The sequence below is a fragment of the Narcine bancroftii genome, chromosome 2, assembly GCF_036971445.1.
Source record: "Narcine bancroftii isolate sNarBan1 chromosome 2, sNarBan1.hap1, whole genome shotgun sequence".
NCBI classification, from domain to species: Eukaryota; Metazoa; Chordata; class Chondrichthyes; order Torpediniformes; family Narcinidae; genus Narcine; species Narcine bancroftii.
The window spans coordinates 4,765,632-4,785,915 of NC_091470.1; positions in this window are offsets into that span (position 1 = coordinate 4,765,632).

Genomic DNA, 20,284 nt, shown 5'->3' on the forward strand with positions numbered 1-20,284 from the left:
AGAAGGGAATAAAATGTCACAGGGAGAAAGGAATAAAATGTCACAGGGAGAGGGAATAAAATGTCACAGGGAGAAGGAATAAAATGTCACAGGGAGAGGGAATAAAATGTCACAGGGAGAAGGGATTAAAATGTCAGAGGGAGAAATGAATAAAATGTCACAGGGAGAAGGGAATAAAATGTCACATGGAGAGGGAATAAAAAGTCACAGGGAGAAGGAAATAAAATGTCACAGGGAGAAGGATATAAAATGTCACATGGAGAGGGAATAAAATGACACAGGGAGAAGGGAATGAAATGTCACAGGGAGAAGGGAATAAAATGCAACAGGGAGAAGGGAATAAAAGGTCTCAGGAAGAAGGGAAAAAATGTAACAGTGAGAAGGACATAAAATGTCACAGGCAGAAGGGAATAAAATGTCACTGGGAGAAGGGAATAAAATGTCACAGGGAGAGGGAATAAAAATTCACAGCGAGAGGGAATTAAATGTCACAGGGAGAAGGGAATAAAAAGTCACAGGAAGAGGGAATAATATTTAACAGCGATTGGGAATAAAATGTCATGGGGATAGAGAATGAAATGTCAAAGGGCGAGGGAATGAAATGTCACAGGGAGAGGGAATGAAATGTCACAGGGAGAAGGGAATAAAATGTCACAGGGAGAAGGGAATAAAATGTCACAGGAAGAGGGAATAAAATTTCACAGGGAGAGGGAATAAATTGTCACGGGGAGAGGGAATAAAATGTCACAGGGAGAAGGGAATAAAATGTCACAGGGAGAAGGAATAAAATGTCACAGGGAGAAGGAATAAAATGTCACAGGGAGAGGGAATAAAATGTCAGAGGGAGAAGGGAATAAAATGTCACAGGGAGAAGGGAATAAAATGTCACAGGGAGAAGGGAATAAAATGTCACAGGGAGAGGGAATAAAATGTCAGAGGGAGAGGGAAGAAAATGTCAGAGGGAGAAGGGAATAAAATGTCACAGGGAGAGGGAATAAAATGTCACAGGGAGAAGGGAATAAAATGTCAGAGGGAGAAGGGAATAAAATGTCACAGGGAGAGGGAATAAAATGTCACAGGGAGAAGGGAATAAAATGTCACAGGGAGAAGGAAATAAAATGTCACAGGTAGAAAGGAAAGAAATGTCACAGGGAGAAGGAATAAAATGTTACAGGGAGAAGGGAATAAAATGTCACAGGGAGAAGGGAATAAAATGTCACAGGGAGAGTGAATGAAATGTCACAGGGAGAAGGAAATAAAATGTCACAGGGAGAAGGGAATAAAATGTCACAGGGAGAATGAAATAAAATATTACAGGGAGATGGAATAAAATTTCACAGGGATAGGGAATGAATTGTCACAGGGAGAAGGGAATAAAATGTCACAGGAAGTGGGAATAAAACGTCACAGGGATAGGGAATGAAATGTCACAGTGAGAAGGGAATAAAATGTCACTAGAAGATGGGAATAAAATGTCAAAGGGAGTGGGAATAAAATGTCACAGGGAGAAGGAAATAAAATATCACAGGGAGAAGGAATAAAATTTCACAGGGAGAGGGAATAAAAAATCACAGCGAGAGGGAATTAAATGTCACAGGGAGAAGGGAATAAAAAGTCACAGGAAGAGGGAATAATATTTAACAGCGATAGGGAATAAAATGTCACGGGGATAGAGAATGAAATGTCAAAGGGGGAGGGAATGAAATGTCACAGGGAGAGGGAATGAAATGTCACAGGGAGAAGGGAATAAAATGTCACAGGGAGAAGGGAATAAAATGGCACAGGAAGAGGGAATAAAATTTCACAGGGAGAGGGAATAAAATGTCACAGGGAGAAGGAATAAAATGTCACAGGGAGAGGGAATAAAATGTCAGAGGGAGAAGGGAATAAAATGTCACAGGGAGCGGGAATAAAATGTCAGAGGGAGAAGGAAATAAAATGTCACAGGGAGAAGGGAATAAAATGTCACAGGGAGAGGGAATAAAATGTCACAGGGAGAAGGAAATAAAATGTCACAGGGAGAAGGGAATAAAATGTCACAGGAAGGAGGGAATAAAATGTCACAGGGAGAAGGGAAAAAATGTCAAAGTGAGAAAGGAATAAAATGTCACAGGGAGAAGGAATAAAATGTCACATGGAGCGGGAATAAAATGTCAGAGGGAGAAGGAATAAAATGTCACAGGGAGAAGGGAATAAAATGTCACAGGGAGAAGGGAATAAAATGTCACAGGGAGAAGGGAATAAAATGTCACAGGGAGAAGGGAATAAAATGTCACAGGGAGATGGAAAAAATTTCGCAGGGAGAAAGAATAAAAAATCACAGGGAGACGGAATAAAATGTCACCGGGAGAAGGGAATAAAATGTCACAGTGAGAGGGAATGAAATGTCACACGGAGAAGGGAAGAAAATGACAGAGGGAGAAGGGAATAAAATGTCACAGTGAATAGGACTAAAATTTCACAGGGAGAGGGAATAAAAAATCAAAGGGAGTGGGAATAAAATGTCACAGGGAGAAGGGAATAAAAAGTCACAGGAAGAGGGAATAAAATTTCACAGGGAGAGGGAATAAATTGTCACGGGGAGAGGGAATAAAATTTCACATGGAGAGGGAATAGAATGTCACAGGGAGAAGGAATAAAATGTCACAGGGAGAGGGAATAAAATGTCACAGGGAGAAGGAATAAAATGTCACAGGGAGAGGGAATAAAATGTCACAGGGAGAAGGGATTAAAATGTCAGAGGGAGAAATGAATAAAATGTCACAGGGAGAAGGGAATAAAATGTCACATGGAGAGGGAATAAAAAGTCACAGGGAGAAGGAAATAAAATGTCACAGGGAGAAGGGAATAAAATGTCACATGGAGAGGGAATAAAATGTCACAGGTAGAAGGGAATGAAATGTCACAGGGAGAAGGGAATAACATGTCACAGGGAGAAGGAATAAAATGTCACAGGGAGAAGGGAATAAAAGGTCTCAGGAAGAAGGGAAAAAATGTAACAGTGAGAAGGAAATAAAATGTCACAGGCAGAAGGAAATAAAATGTCACTGGGAGAAGGGAATAAAATGTCACAGGGAGAGGGAATAAAAAATTACAGCGAGAGGGAATTAAATGTCACAGGGAGAAGGGAATAAAAAGTCACAGGAAGAGGGAATAATATTTAACAGCGATAGGGAATAAAATGTCACGGGGATAGAGAATGAAATGTCAAAGGGGGAGGGAATGAAATGTCACAGGGAGAGGGAATGAAATGTCACAGGGAGAAGGGAATAAAATGTCACAGGGAGAAGGGAATAAAATGTCACAGGAAGAGGGAATAAAATTTCACAGGGAGTGGGAATAAATTGTCACGGGGAGAGGGAATAAAATGTCACAGGGAGAAGGGAATAAAATGTCACAGGGAGAAGGAATAAAATGTCACAGGGAGAGGGAATAAAATGTCACAGGGAGAGGGAATAAAATGTCACAGGGAGAAGGAAATAAAATGTCACAGGGAGAAGGGAATAAAATGTCACAGGGAGAAGGGAATAAAATGTCACAGGGAGAAGGGAATAAAATGTCACAGGGAGAAGGGAAAAAATGTCAAAGTGAGAAAGGCATAAAATGTCACAGGGAGAAGGAATAAAATGTCACATGGAGCGGGAATAAAATGTCAGAGGGAGAAGGAATAAAATGTCACAGGGAGAAGGGAATAAAATGTCACAGGGAGAAGGGAATAAAATGTCACAGGGAGAGGGAATAAAATGTCACAGGGAGATGGAAAAAATTTCGCAGGGAGAAAGAATAAAAAATCACAGGGAGACGGAATAAAATGTCACCGGGAGAAGGGAATAAAATGTCACAGGGAAAAGGGAATAAAATGTCACAGGAAGAGGGAATAAAATGTCACAGGGAGAGGGAATGAAATGTCACACGGAGAAGGGAAGAAAATGACAGAGGGAGAAGGGAATAAAATGTCACAGGGAATAGGAATAAAATGTCACAGGGAGAGGGAATAAAATGTCACAGGGAGAAGGGATTAAAATGTCAGAGGGAGTAGGGAATAAAATGTCACAGGGAGAAGGGAATAAAATGTCACATGGAGAGGGAATAAAAAGTCACAGGGAGAAGGAAATAAAATGTAACAGTGAGAAGGAAATAAAATGTCACAGGCAGAAGGGAATAAAATGTCACTGGGAGAAGGGAATAAAATGTCACAGGGAGAAGGAATGAAATGTCACATGGAGAAGGGAATAAAATGTCACAGGGAGAAGGTAATAAAATGTCACAGGGAGAAGGAAATAAAAAGTCACAGGAAGAGGGAATAAAATTTCACAGGGAGAGGGAATAAATTGTCACGGGGAGAGGGAATAAAATTTCACATGGAGAGGGAATAAAATGTCACAGGGAGAAGGAATAAAATGTCACAGGGAGAAGCGAATAAATGTCACAGGGAGAAGGGAATAAAATGTCACAGGGAATAGGAATAAAATGTCACAGGGAGAAGGGAATAAAAAGTCACAGGAAGAGGGAATAAAATTTAACAGGGAGAGGGAATAAATTGTCACGGGGAGAGGGAATAAAATTTCACATGGAGAGGGAATAAAATGTCACAGGGAGAAGGGAATAAAATGTCACAGGAAGAGGGAATAAAATGTCACAGGGAATAGGAATAAAATGTCACAGGGAGAAGGGAATAAAAAGTCACAGGAAGAGGGAATAAAATTTCACAGGGAGAGGGAATAAATTGTCACGGGGAGAGGGAATAAAATTTCACAGGGAGAAGGAATAAAATGTCACAGGGAGAAGGGAATAAAATGTCACAGGGAGAAGGAATAAAATGTCACAGGGAGAGGGAATAAAATGTCACAGGGAGAGGGAATAAAATGTCACAGGGAGAAGGAAATAAAATGTCACAGGGAGAAGGGAATAAAATGTCACAGGGAGAAGGGAATAAAATGTCACAGGGAGAAGGGAATAAAATGTCACAGGGAGAAGGGAAAAAATGTCAAAGTGAGAAAGGAATAAAATGTCACAGGGAGAAGGAATAAAATGTCACATGGAGCGGGAATAAAATGTCAGAGGGAGAAGGAATAAAATGTCACAGGGAGAAGGGAATAAAATGTCACAGGGAGAAGGGAATAAAATGTCACAGGGAGAGGGAATAAAATGTCACAGGGAGATGGAAAAAATTTCGCAGGGAGAAAGAATAAAAAATCACAGGGAGACGGAATAAAATGTCACCGGGAGAAGGGAATAAAATGTCACAGGGAAAAGGGAATAAAATGTCACAGGAAGAGGGAATAAAATGTCACAGGGAGAGGGAATGAAATGTCACACGGAGAAGGGAAGAAAATGACAGAGGGAGAAGGGAATAAAATGTCACAGGGAATAGGAATAAAATGTCACAGGGAGAGGGAATAAAATGTCACAGGGAGAAGGGATTAAAATGTCAGAGGGAGTAGGGAATAAAATGTCACAGGGAGAAGGGAATAAAATGTCACATGGAGAGGGAATAAAAAGTCACAGGGAGAAGGAAATAAAATGTAACAGTGAGAAGGAAATAAAATGTCACAGGCAGAAGGGAATAAAATGTCACTGGGAGAAGGGAATAAAATGTCACAGGGAGAAGGAATGAAATGTCACATGGAGAAGGGAATAAAATGTCACAGGGAGAAGGTAATAAAATGTCACAGGGAGAAGGAAATAAAAAGTCACAGGAAGAGGGAATAAAATTTCACAGGGAGAGGGAATAAATTGTCACGGGGAGAGGGAATAAAATTTCACATGGAGAGGGAATAAAATGTCACAGGGAGAAGGAATAAAATGTCACAGGGAGAGGGAATAAAATGTCACAGGGAGAAGCGAATAAATGTCACAGGGAGAAGGGAATAAAATGTCACAGGGAATAGGAATAAAATGTCACAGGGAGAAGGGAATAAAAAGTCACAGGAAGAGGGAATAAAATTTCACAGGGAGAGGGAATAAATTGTCACGGGGAGAGGGAATAAAATTTCACATGGAGAGGGAATAAAATGTCACAGGGAGAAGGGAATAAAATGTCACAGGAAGAGGGAATAAAATGTCACAGGGAATAGGAATAAAATGTCACAGGGAGAAGGGAATAAAAAGTCACAGGAAGAGGGAATAAAATTTCACAGGGAGAGGGAATAAATTGTCACGGGGAGAGGGAATAAAATTTCACAGGGAGAAGGAATAAAATGTCACAGGGAGAAGGGAATAAAATGTCACAGGAAGAGGGAATAAAATGTCACAGGGAGAGGGAATGAAATGTCACACGGAGAAGGGAAGAAAATGACAGAGGGAGAAAGGAATAAAATGTCACAGGGAATAGGAATAAAATGTCACAGGGAGAGGGAATAAAATGTCACAGGGAGAAGGGATTAAAATGTCAGAGGGAGAAGGGAATAAAAGGTCTCAGGAAGAAGGGAAAAAATCTAACAGTGAGAAGGAAATAAAATGTCACAGGCAGAAGGGAATAAAATGTCACTGGGAGAAGGGAATAAAATGTCACAGGGAGAGGGAATAATATTTAACAGCGATAGGGAATAAAATGTCACGGGGATAGAGAATGAAATGTCAAAGGGCGAGGGAATGAAATGTCACAGGGAGAGGGAATGAAATGTCACAGGGAGAAGGGAATAAAATGTCACAGGGAGAAGGGAATAAAATGTCACAGGAAGAGGGAATAAAATGTCACAGGGAGAGGGAATAAAATGTCACAGGGAGAAGGAATAAAATGTCACAGGGAGAGGGAATAAAATGTCACAGGGAGAAGGGATTAAAATGTCAGAGGGAGAAATGAATAAAATGTCACAGGGAGAAGGGAATAAAATGTCACATGGAGAGGGAATAAAAAGTCACAGGGAGAAGGAAATAAAATGTCACAGGGAGAAGGGAATAAAATGTCACACGGAGAGGGAATAAAATGACACAGGGAGAAGGGAATGAAATGTCACAGGGAGAAGGGAATAAAATGCAACAGGGAGAAGGGAATAAAAGGTCTCAGGAAGAAGGGAAAAAATGTAACAGTGAGAAGGAAATAAAATGTCACAGGCAGAAGGGAATAAAATGTCACTGGGAGAAGGGAATAAAATGTCACAGGGAGAGGGAATAAAAATTCACAGCGAGAGGGAATTAAATGTCACAGGGAGAAGGGAATAAAAAGTCACAGGAAGAGGGAATAATATTTAACAGCGATAGGGAATAAAATGTCACGGGGATATTGAATGAAATGTCAAAGGGCGAGGGAATGAAATGTCACAGGGAGAGGGAATGAAATGTCACATGGAGAAGGGAATAAAATGTCACAGGGAGAAGGGAATAAAATGTCACAGGAAGAGGGAATAAAATTTCACAGGGAGAGGGAATAAATTGTCACGGGGAGAGGGAATAAAATGTCACAGGGAGAAGGGAATAAAATGTCACAGGGAGAAGGAATAAAATGTCACAGGGAGAAGGAATAAAATGTCACAGGGAGAGGGAATAAAATGTCACAGGGAGAAGGAATAAAATGTCACAGGGAGAGGGAATAAAATGTCAGAGGGAGAAGGGAATAAAATGTCACAGGGAGAAGGGAATAAACTGTCACAGGGAGAGGGAATAAAATGTCACAGGGAGAGGGAAGAAAATGTCACAGGGAGAAGGGAATAAAATGTCACAGGGAGAGGGAATAAAATGTCACAGGGAGAAGGGAATAAAATGTCACATGGAGAGGGAATAAAAAGTCACAGGGAGAAGGAAATAAAATGTAACAGTGAGAAGGAAATAAAATGTCACAGGCAGAAGGGAATAAAATGTCACTGGGAGAAGGGAATAAAATGTCACAGGGAGAAGGAATGAAATGTCACATGGAGAAGGGAATAAAATGTCACAGGGAGAAGGAAATAAAAAGTCACAGGAAGAGGGAATAAAATTTCACAGGGAGAGGGAATAAATTGTCACGGGGAGAGGGAATAAAATTTCACATGGAGAGGGAATAAAATGTCACAGGGAGAAGGAATAAAATGTCACAGGGAGAGGGAATAAAATGTCACAGGGAGAAGCGAATAAATGTCACAGGGAGAAGGGAATAAAATGTCACAGGGAATAGGAATAAAATGTCACAGGGAGAAGGGAATAAAAAGTCACAGGAAGAGGGAATAAAATTTCACAGGGAGAGGGAATAAATTGTCACGGGGAGAGGGAATAAAATTTCACATGGAGAGGGAATAAAATGTCACAGGGAGAAGGGAATAAAATGTCACAGGAAGAGGGAATAAAATGTCACAGGGAATAGGAATAAAATGTCACAGGGAGAAGGGAATAAAAAGTCACAGGAAGAGGGAATAAAATTTCACAGGGAGAGGGAATAAATTGTCACGGGGAGAGGGAATAAAATTTCACAGGGAGAAGGAATAAAATGTCACAGGGAGAAGGGAATAAAATGTCACAGGAAGAGGGAATAAAATGTCACAGGGAGAGGGAATGAAATGTCACACGGAGAAGGGAAGAAAATGACAGAGGGAGAAGGGAATAAAATGTCACAGGGAATAGGAATAAAATGTCACAGGGAGAGGGAATAAAATGTCACAGGGAGAAGGGATTAAAATGTCAGAGGGAGAAGGGAATAAAAGGTCTCAGGAAGAAGGGAAAAAATGTAACAGTGAGAAGGAAATAAAATGTCACAGGCAGAAGGGAATAAAATGTCACTGGGAGAAGGGAATAAAATGTCACAGGGAGAGGGAATAAAAATTCACAGCGAGAGGGAATTAAATGTCACAGGGAGAAGGGAATAAAAAGTCACAGGAAGAGGGAATAATATTTAACAGCGATAGGGAATAAAATGTCACGGGGATAGAGAATGAAATGTCAAAGGGCGAGGGAATGAAATGTCACAGGGAGAGGGAATGAAATGTCACAGGGAGAAGGGAATAAAATGTCACAGGGAGAAGGGAATAAAATGTCACAGGAAGAGGGAATAAAATGTCACAGGGAGAGGGAATAAAATGTCACAGGGAGAAGGAATAAAATGTCACAGGGAGAAGGGATTAAAATGTCAGAGGGAGAAATGAATAAAATGTCACAGGGAGAAGGGAATAAAATGTCACATGGAGAGGGAATAAAAAGTCACAGGGAGAAGGAAATAAAATGTCACAGGGAGAAGGGAATAAAATGTCACATGGAGAGGGAATAAAATGACACAGGGAGAAGGGAATGAAATGTCACAGGGAGAAGGGAATAAAATGCAACAGGGAGAAGGGAATAAAAGGTCTCAGGAAGAAGGGAAAAAATGTAACAGTGAGAAGGAAATAAAATGTCACAGGCAGAAGGGAATAAAATGTCACTGGGAGAAGGGAATAAAATGTCACAGGGAGAGGGAATAAAAATTCACAGCGAGAGGGAATTAAATGTCACAGGGAGAAGGGAATAAAAAGTCACAGGAAGAAGGAATAATATTTAACAGCGATAGGGAATAAAATGTCACGGGGATAGAGAATGAAATGTCAAAGGGCGAGGGAATGAAATGTCACAGGGAGAGGGAATGAAATGTCACAGGGAGAAGGGAATAAAATGTCACAGGGAGAAGGGAATAAAATGTCACAGGAAGAGGGAATAAAATTTCACAGGGAGAGGGAATAAATTGTCACGGGGAGAGGGAATAAAATGTCACAGGGAGAAGGGAATAAAATGTCACAGGGAGAAGGAATAACATGTCACAGGGAGAAGGAATAAAATGTCACAGGGAGAGGGAATAAAATGTCACAGGGAGAAGGAATAAAATGTCACAGGGAGAGGGAATAAAATGTCAGAGGGAGAAGGGAATAAAATGTCACAGGGAGAAGGGAATAAACTGTCACAGGGAGAGGGAATAAAATGTCACAGGGAGAGGGAAGAAAATGTCACAGGGAGAAGGGAATAAAATGTCACAGGGAGAGGGAATAAAATGTCACAGGGAGAAGGGAATAAAATGTCACAGGGAGAAGGGAATAAAATGTCACAGGGAGAGGGAATGAAATGTCACAGGGAGAAGGAAATAAAATGTCACAGGTAGAAGGGAAAGAAATGTCACAGGGAGAAGGAATAAAATGTCACAGGGAGAAGGGAATAAAATGTCACAGGGAGAAGGGAATAAAATGTCACAGGGAGAGTGAATGAAATGTCACAGGGAGAAGGAAATAAAATGTCACAGGGAGAAGGGAATAAAATGTCACAGGGAGAATGAAATAAAATATTACAGGGAGATGGAATAAAATTTCACAGGGATAGGGAATGAATTGTCACAGGGAGAAGGGAATAAAATGTCACAGGAAGAGGGAATAAAACGTCACAGGGAGAGGGAATGAAATGTCACAGTGAGAAGGGAATAAAATGTCACTAGAAGATGGGAATAAAATGTCAAAGGGAGTGGGAATAAAATGTCACAGGGAGAAGGAAATAAAATATCACAGGGAGAAGGAATAAAATTTCACAGGGAGAGGGAATAAAAAATCACAGCGAGAGGGAATTAAATGTCACAGGGAGAAGGGAATAAAAAGTCACAGGAAGAGGGAATAATATTTAACAGCGATAGGGAATAAAATGTCACGGGGATAGAGAATGAAATGTCAAAGGGGGAGGGAATGAAATGTCACAGGGAGAGGGAATGAAATGTCACAGGGAGAAGGGAATAAAATGTCACAGGGAGAAGGGAATAAAATGTCACAGGAAGAGGGAATAAAATTTCACAGGGAGAGGGAATAAATTGTCACGGGGAGAGGGAATAAAATGTCACAGGGAGAAGGGAATAAAATGTCACAGGGAGAAGGAATAAAATGTCACAGGGAGAAGGAATAAAATGTCACAGGGAGAGGGAATAAAATGTCACAGGGAGAAGGAATAAAATGTCACAGGGAGAGGGAATAAAATGTCAGAGGGAGAAGGGAATAAAATGTCACAGGGAGCGGGCATAAAATGTCAGAGGGAGAAGGAAATAAAATGTCACAGGGAGAAGGGAATAAAATGTCACAGGGAGAGGGAATAAAATGTCACAGGGAGAGGGAATAAAATGTCACAGGGAGAAGGAAATAAAATGTCACAGGGAGAAGGGAATAAAATGTCACAGGGAGAAGGAATAAAATGTCACATGGAGCGGGAATAAAATGTCAGAGGGAGAAGGAATAAAATGTCACAGGGAGAAGGGAATAAAATGTCACAGGGAGAAGGGAATAAAATGTCACAGGGAGAGGGAATAAAATGTCACAGGGAGATGGAAAAAATTTCGCAGGGAGAAAGAATAAAAAATCACAGGGAGACGGAATAAAATGTCACCGGGAGAAGGGAATAAAATGTCACAGGGAGAAGGGAATAAAATGTCACAGGAAGAGGGAATAAAATGTCACAGTGAGAGGGAATGAAATGTCACACGGAGAAGGGAAGAAAATGACAGAGGGAGAAGGGAATAAAATGTCACAGTGAATAGGAATAAAATTTCACAGGGAGAGGGAATAAAAAATCAAAGGGAGTGGGAATAAAATGTCACAGGGAGAAGGGAATAAAATGTCACAGGGAGAAGGAAATAAAAAGTCACAGGAAGAGGGAATAAAATTTCACAGGGAGAGGGAATAAATTGTCACGGGGAGAGGGAATAAAATTTCACATGGAGAGGGAATAAAATGTCACAGGGAGAAGGAATAAAATGTCACAGGGAGAGGGAATAAAATGTCACAGGGAGAAGCGAATAAATGTCACAGGGAGAAGGGAATAAAATGTCACAGGGAATAGGAATAAAATGTCACAGGGAGAAGGGAATAAAAAGTCACAGGAAGAGGGAATAAAATTTCACAGGGAGAGGGAATAAATTGTCACGGGGAGAGGGAATAAAATTTCACATGGAGAGGGAATAAAATGTCACAGGGAGAAGGGAATAAAATGTCACAGGAAGAGGGAATAAAATGTCACAGGGAATAGGAATAAAATGTCACAGGGAGAAGGGAATAAAATGTCACCGGGAGAAGGGAATAAAATGTCACAGGGAAAAGGGAATAAAATGTCACAGGAAGAGGGAATAAAATGTCACAGGGAGAGGGAATGAAATGTCACACGGAGAAGGGAAGAAAATGACAGAGGGAGAAGGGAATAAAATGTCACAGGGAATAGGAATAAAATGTCACAGGGAGAGGGAATAAAATGTCACAGGGAGAAGGGATTAAAATGTCACAGGGAGAGGGAATAAAATGTCACAGGGAGATGGAAAAAATTTCGCAGGGAGAAAGAATAAAAAATCACAGGGAGACGGAATAAAATGTCACCGGGAGAAGGGAATAAAATGTCACAGGGAAAAGGGAATAAAATGTCACAGGAAGAGGGAATAAAATGTCACAGGGAGAGGGAATGAAATGTCACACGGAGAAGGGAAGAAAATGACAGAGGGAGAAGGGAATAAAATGTCACAGGGAATAGGAATAAAATGTCACAGGGAGAGGGAATAAAATGTCACAGGGAGAAGGGATTAAAATGTCAGAGGGAGTAGGGAATAAAATGTCACAGGGAGAAGGGAATAAAATGTCACATGGAGAGGGAATAAAAAGTCACAGGGAGAAGGAAATAAAATGTAACAGTGAGAAGGAAATAAAATGTCACAGGCAGAAGGGAATAAAATGTCACTGGGAGAAGGGAATAAAATGTCACAGGGAGAAGGAATGAAATGTCACATGGAGAAGGGAATAAAATGTCACAGGGAGAAGGTAATAAAATGTCACAGGGAGAAGGAAATAAAAAGTCACAGGAAGAGGGAATAAAATTTCACAGGGAGAGGGAATAAATTGTCACGGGGAGAGGGAATAAAATTTCACATGGAGAGGGAATAAAATGTCACAGGGAGAAGGAATAAAATGTCACAGGGAGAGGGAATAAAATGTCACAGGGAGAAGCGAATAAATGTCACAGGGAGAAGGGAATAAAATGTCACAGGGAATAGGAATAAAATGTCACAGGGAGAAGGGAATAAAAAGTCACAGGAATTGGGAATAAAATTTCACAGGGAGAGGGAATAAATTGTCACGGGGAGAGGGAATAAAATTTCACATGGAGAGGGAATAAAATGTCACAGGGAGAAGGGAATAAAATGTCACAGGAAGAGGGAATAAAATGTCACAGGGAATAGGAATAAAATGTCACAGGGAGAAGGGAATAAAAAGTCACAGGAAGAGGGAATAAAATTTCACAGGGAGAGGGAATAAATTGTCACGGGGAGAGGGAATAAAATTTCACAGGGAGAAGGAATAAAATGTCACAGGGAGAAGGGAATAAAATGTCACAGGAAGAGGGAATAAAATGTCACAGGGAGAGGGAATGAAATGTCACACGGAGAAGGGAAGAAAATGACAGAGGGAGAAAGGAATAAAATGTCACAGGGAATAGGAATAAAATGTCACAGGGAGAGGGAATAAAATGTCACAGGGAGAAGGGATTAAAATGTCAGAGGGAGAAGGGAATAAAAGGTCTCAGGAAGAAGGGAAAAAATCTAACAGTGAGAAGGAAATAAAATGTCACAGGCAGAAGGGAATAAAATGTCACTGGGAGAAGGGAATAAAATGTCACAGGGAGAGGGAATAATATTTAACAGCGATAGGGAATAAAATGTCACGGGGATAGAGAATGAAATGTCAAAGGGCGAGGGAATGAAATGTCACAGGGAGAGGGAATGAAATGTCACAGGGAGAAGGGAATAAAATGTCACAGGGAGAAGGGAATAAAATGTCACAGGAAGAGGGAATAAAATGTCACAGGGAGAGGGAATAAAATGTCACAGGGAGAAGGAATAAAATGTCACAGGGAGAGGGAATAAAATGTCACAGGGAGAAGGGATTAAAATGTCAGAGGGAGAAATGAATAAAATGTCACAGGGAGAAGGGAATAAAATGTCACATGGAGAGGGAATAAAAAGTCACAGGGAGAAGGAAATAAAATGTCACAGGGAGAAGGGAATAAAATGTCACACGGAGAGGGAATAAAATGACACAGGGAGAAGGGAATGAAATGTCACAGGGAGAAGGGAATAAAATGCAACAGGGAGAAGGGAATAAAAGGTCTCAGGAAGAAGGGAAAAAATGTAACAGTGAGAAGGAAATAAAATGTCACAGGCAGAAGGGAATAAAATGTCACTGGGAGAAGGGAATAAAATGTCACAGGGAGAGGGAATAAAAATTCACAGCGAGAGGGAATTAAATGTCACAGGGAGAAGGGAATAAAAAGTCACAGGAAGAGGGAATAATATTTAACAGCGATAGGGAATAAAATGTCACGGGGATATTGAATGAAATGTCAAAGGGCGAGGGAATGAAATGTCACAGGGAGAGGGAATGAAATGTCACATGGAGAAGGGAATAAAATGTCACAGGGAGAAGGGAATAAAATGTCACAGGAAGAGGGAATAAAATTTCACAGGGAGAGGGAATAAATTGTCACGGGGAGAGGGAATAAAATGTCACAGGGAGAAGGGAATAAAATGTCACAGGGAGAAGGAATAAAATGTCACAGGGAGAAGGAATAAAATGTCACAGGGAGAGGGAATAAAATGTCACAGGGAGAAGGAATAAAATGTCACAGGGAGAGGGAATAAAATGTCAGAGGGAGAAGGGAATAAAATGTCACAGGGAGAAGGGAATAAACTGTCACAGGGAGAGGGAATAAAATGTCACAGGGAGAGGGAAGAAAATGTCACAGGGAGAAGGGAATAAAATGTCACATGGAGAGGGAATAAAAAGTCACAGGGAGAAGGAAATAAAATGTAACAGTGAGAAGGAAATAAAATGTCACAGGCAGAAGGGAATAAAATGTCACTGGGAGAAGGGAATAAAATGTCACAGGGAGAAGGAATGAAATGTCACATGGAGAAGGGAATAAAATGTCACAGGGAGAAGGAAATAAAAAGTCACAGGAAGAGGGAATAAAATTTCACAGGGAGAGGGAATAAATTGTCACGGGGAGAGGGAATAAAATTTCACATGGAGAGGGAATAAAATGTCACAGGGAGAAGGAATAAAATGTCACAGGGAGAGGGAATAAAATGTCACAGGGAGAAGCGAATAAATGTCACAGGGAGAAGGGAATAAAATGTCACAGGGAATAGGAATAAAATGTCACAGGGAGAAGGGAATAAAAAGTCACAGGAAGAGGGAATAAAATTTCACAGGGAGAGGGAATAAATTGTCACGGGGAGAGGGAATAAAATTTCACATGGAGAGGGAATAAAATGTCACAGGGAGAAGGGAATAAAATGTCACAGGAAGAGGGAATAAAATGTCACAGGGAATAGGAATAAAATGTCACAGGGAGAAGGGAATAAAAAGTCACAGGAAGAGGGAATAAAATTTCACAGGGAGAGGGAATAAATTGTCACGGGGAGAGGGAATAAAATTTCACAGGGAGAAGGAATAAAATGTCACAGGGAGAAGGAATAAAATGTCACAGGGAGAGGGAATAAAATGTCACAGGGAGAAGCGAATAAATGTCACAGGGAGAAGGGAATAAAATGTCACAGGGAATAGGAATAAAATGTCACAGGGAGAAGGGAATAAAAAGTCACAGGAAGAGGGAATAAAATTTCACAGGGAGAGGGAATAAATTGTCACGGGGAGAGGGAATAAAATTTCACATGGAGAGGGAATAAAATGTCACAGGGAGAAGGGAATAAAATGTCACAGGAAGAGGGAATAAAATGTCACAGGGAATAGGAATAAAATGTCACAGGGAGAAGGGAATAAAATGTCACCGGGAGAAGGGAATAAAATGTCACAGGGAGAAGCGAATAAATGTCACAGGGAGAAGGGAATAAAATGTCACAGGGAATAGGAATAAAATGTCACAGGGAGAAGGGAATAAAAAGTCACAGGAAGAGGGAATAAAATTTCACAGGGAGAGGGAATAAATTGTCACGGGGAGAGGGAATAAAATTTCACATGGAGAGGGAATAAAATGTCACAGGGAGAAGGGAATAAAATGTCACAGGAAGAGGGAATAAAATGTCACAGGGAATAGGAATAAAATGTCACAGGGAGAAGGGAATAAAATGTCACCGGGAGAAGGGAATAAAATGTCACAGGGAAAAGGGAATAAAATGTCACAGGAAGAGGGAATAAAATGTCACAGGGAGAGGGAATGAAATGTCACACGGAGAAGGGAAGAAAATGACAGAGGGAGAAGGGAATAAAATGTCACAGGGAATAGGAATAAAATGTCACACGGAGAAGGGAAGAAAATGACAGAGGGAGAAAGGAATAAAATGTCACAGGGAATAGGAATAAAATGTCACAGGGAGAGGGAATAAAATGTCACAGGGAGAAGGGATTAAAATGTCAGAGGGAGAAGGGAATAAAAGGTCTCAGGAAGAAGGGAAAAAATCTAACAGTGAGAAGGAAATAAAATGTCACAGGCAGAAGGGAATAAAATGTCACTGGGAGAAGGGAATAAAATGTCACAGGGAGAGGGAATAAAAATTCACAGCGAGAGGGAATTAAATGTCACAGGTAGAAGGGAATAAAAAGTCACAGGAAGAGGGAATAATATTTAACAGCGATAGGGAATAAAATGTCACGGGGATAGAGAATGAAATGTCAAAGGGCGAGGGAATGAAATGTCACAGGGAGAGGGAATGAAATGTCACAGGGAGAAGGGAATAAAATGTCACAGGGAGAAGGGAATAAAATGTCACAGGAAGAGGGAATAAAATGTCACAGGGAGAGGGAATAAAATGTCACAGGGAGAAGGAATAAAATGTCACAGGGAGAGGGAATAAAATGTCACAGGGAGAAGGGATTAAAATGTCAGAGGGAGAAATGAATAAAATGTCACAGGGAGAAGGGAATAAAATGTCACATGGAGAGGGAATAAAAAGTCACAGGGAGAAGGAAATAAAATGTCACAGGGAGAAGGGAATAAAATGTCACACGGAGAGGGAATAAAATGACACAGGGAGAAGGGAATGAAATGTCACAGGGAGAAGGGAATAAAATGCAACAGGGAGAAGGGAATAAAAGGTCTCAGGAAGAAGGGAAAAAATGTAACAGTGAGAAGGAAATAAAATGTCACAGGCAGAAGGGAATAAAATGTCACTGGGAGAAGGGAATAAAATGTCACAGGGAGAGGGAATAAAAATTCACAGCGAGAGGGAATTAAATGTCACAGGGAGAAGGGAATAAAAAGTCACAGGAAGAGGGAATAATATTTAACAGCGATAGGGAATAAAATGTCACGGGGACATTGAATGAAATGTCAAAGGGCGAGGGAATGAAATGTCACAGGGAGAGGGAATGAAATGTCACATGGAGAAGGGAATAAAATGTCACAGGGAGAAGGGAATAAAATGTCACAGGAAGAGGGAATAAAATTTCACAGGGAGAGGGAATAAATTGTCACGGGGAGAGGGAATAAAATGTCACAGGGAGAAGGGAATAAAATGTCACAGGGAGAAGGAATAAAATGTCACAGGGAGAAGGAATAAAATGTCACAGGGAGAGGGAATAAAATGTCACAGGGAGAAGGAATAAAATGTCACAGGGAGAGGGAATAAAATGTCACAGGGAGAAGGGAATAAACTGTCACAGGGAGAGGGAATAAAATGTCACAGGGAGAGGGAAGAAAATGTCACAGGGAGAAGGGAATAAAATGTCACAGGGAGAGGGAATAAAATGTCACAGGGAGAAGGGAATAAAATGTCACATGGAGAGGGAATAAAAAGTCACAGGGAGAAGGAAATAAAATGTAACAGTGAGAAGGAAATAAAATGTCACAGGCAGAAGGGAATAAAATGTCACTGGGAGAAGGGAATAAAATGTCACAGGGAGAAGGAATGAAATGTCACATGGAGAAGGGAATAAAATGTCACAGGGAGAAGGAAATAAAAAGTCACAGGAAGAGGGAATAAAATTTCACAGGGAGAGGGAATAAATTGTCACGGGGAGAGGGAATAAAATTTCACATGGAGAGGGAATAAAATGTCACAGGGAGAAGGAATAAAATGTCACAGGGAGAGGGAATAAAATGTCACAGGGAGAAGCGAATAAATGTCACAGGGAGAAGGGAATAAAATGTCACAGGGAATAGGAATAAAATGTCACAGGGAGAAGGGAATAAAAAGTCACAGGAAGAGGGAATAAAATTTCACAGGGAGAGGGAATAAATTGTCACGGGGAGAGGGAATAAAATTTCACATGGAGAGGGAATAAAATGTCACAGGGAGAAGGGAATAAAATGTCACAGGAAGAGGGAATAAAATGTCACAGGGAATAGGAATAAAATGTCACAGGGAGAAGGGAATAAAAAGTCACAGGAAGAGGGAATAAAATTTCACAGGGAGAGGGAATAAATTGTCACGGGGAGAGGGAATAAAATTTCACAGGGAGAAGGAATAAAATGTCACAGGGAGAAGGGAATAAAATGTCACAGGAAGAGGGAATAAAATGTCACAGGGAGAGGGAATGAAATGTCACACGGAGAAGGGAAGAAAATGACAGAGGGAGAAGGGAATAAAATGTCACAGGGAATAGGAATAAAATGTCACAGGGAGAGGGAATAAAATGTCACAGGGAGAAGGGATTAAAATGTCAGAGGGAGAAGGGAATAAAAGGTCTCAGGAAGAAGGGAAAAAATGTAACAGTGAGAAGGAAATAAAATGTCACAGGCAGAAGGGAATAAAATGTCACTGGGAGAAGGGAATAAAATGTCACAGGGAGAGGGAATAAAAATTCACAGCGAGAGGGAATTAAATGTCACAGGGAGAAGGGAATAAAAAGTCACAGGAAGAGGGAATAATATTTAACAGCGATAGGGAATAAAATGTCACGGGGATAGAGAATGAAATGTCAAAGGGCGAGGGAATGAAATGTCACAGGGAGAGGGAATGAAATGTCACAGGGAGAAGGGAATAAAATGTCACAGGGAGAAGGGAATAAAATGTCACAGGAAGAGGGAATAAAATGTCACAGGGAGAGGGAATAAAATGTCACAGGGAGAAGGAATAAAATGTCACAGGGAGAAGGGATTAAAATGTCAGAGGGAGAAGGGAATAAAATGTCACATGGAGAGGGAATAAAAAGTCACAGGGCGAAGGAAATAAAATGTCACAGGGAGAAGGGAATAAAATGTCACATGGAGAGGGAATAAAATGACACAGGGAGAAGGGAATGAAATGTCACAGGGAGAAGGGAATAAAATGCAACAGGGAGAAGGGAATAAAAGGTCTCAGGAAGAAGGGAAAAAATGTAACAGTGAGAAGGAAATAAAATGTCACAGGCAGAAGGGAATAAAATGTCACTGGGAGAAGGGAATAAAATGTCACAGGGAGAGGGAATAAAAATTCACAGCGAGAGGGAATTAAATGTCACAGGGAGAAGGGAATAAAAAGTCACAGGAAGAAGGAATAATATTTAACAGCGATAGGGAATAAAATGTCACGGGGATAGAGAATGAAATGTCAAAGGGCGAGGGAATGAAATGTCACAGGGAGAGGGAATGAAATGTCACAGGGAGAAGGGAATAAAATGTCACAGGGAGAAGGGAATAAAATGTCACAGGAAGAGGGAATAAAATTTCACAGGGAGAGGGAATAAATTGTCACGGGGAGAGGGAATAAAATGTCACAGGGAGAAGGGAATAAAATGTCACAGGGAGAAGGAATAACATGTCACAGGGAGAAGGAATAAAATGTCACAGGGAGAGGGAATAAAATGTCACAGGGAGAAGGAATAAAATGTCACAGGGAGAGGGAATAAAATGTCAGAGGGAGAAGGGAATAAAATGTCACAGGGAGAAGGGAATAAACTGTCACAGGGAGAGGGAATAAAATGTCACAGGGTGAGGGAAGAAAATGTCACAGGGAGAAGGGAATAAAATGTCACAGGGAGAGGGAATAAAATGTCACAGGGAGAAGGGAATAAATGTCACAGGGAGAAGGGAATAAAATGTCACAGGGAGAGGGAATGAAATGTCACAGGGAGAAGGAAATAAAATGTCACAGGTAGAAGGGAAAGAAATGTCACAGGGAGAAGGAATAAAATGTCACAGGGAGAAGGGAATAAAATGTCACAGGGAGAAGGGAATAAAATGTCACAGGGAGAGTGAATGAAATGTCACAGGGAGAAGGAAATAAAATGTCACAGGGAGAAGGGAATAAAATGTCACAGGGAGAATGAAATAAAATATTACAGGGAGATGGAATAAAATTTCACAGGGATAGGGAATGAATTGTCACAGGGAGAAGGGAATAAAATGTCACAGGAAGAGGGAATAAAACGTCACAGGGAGAGGGAATGAAATGTCACAGTGA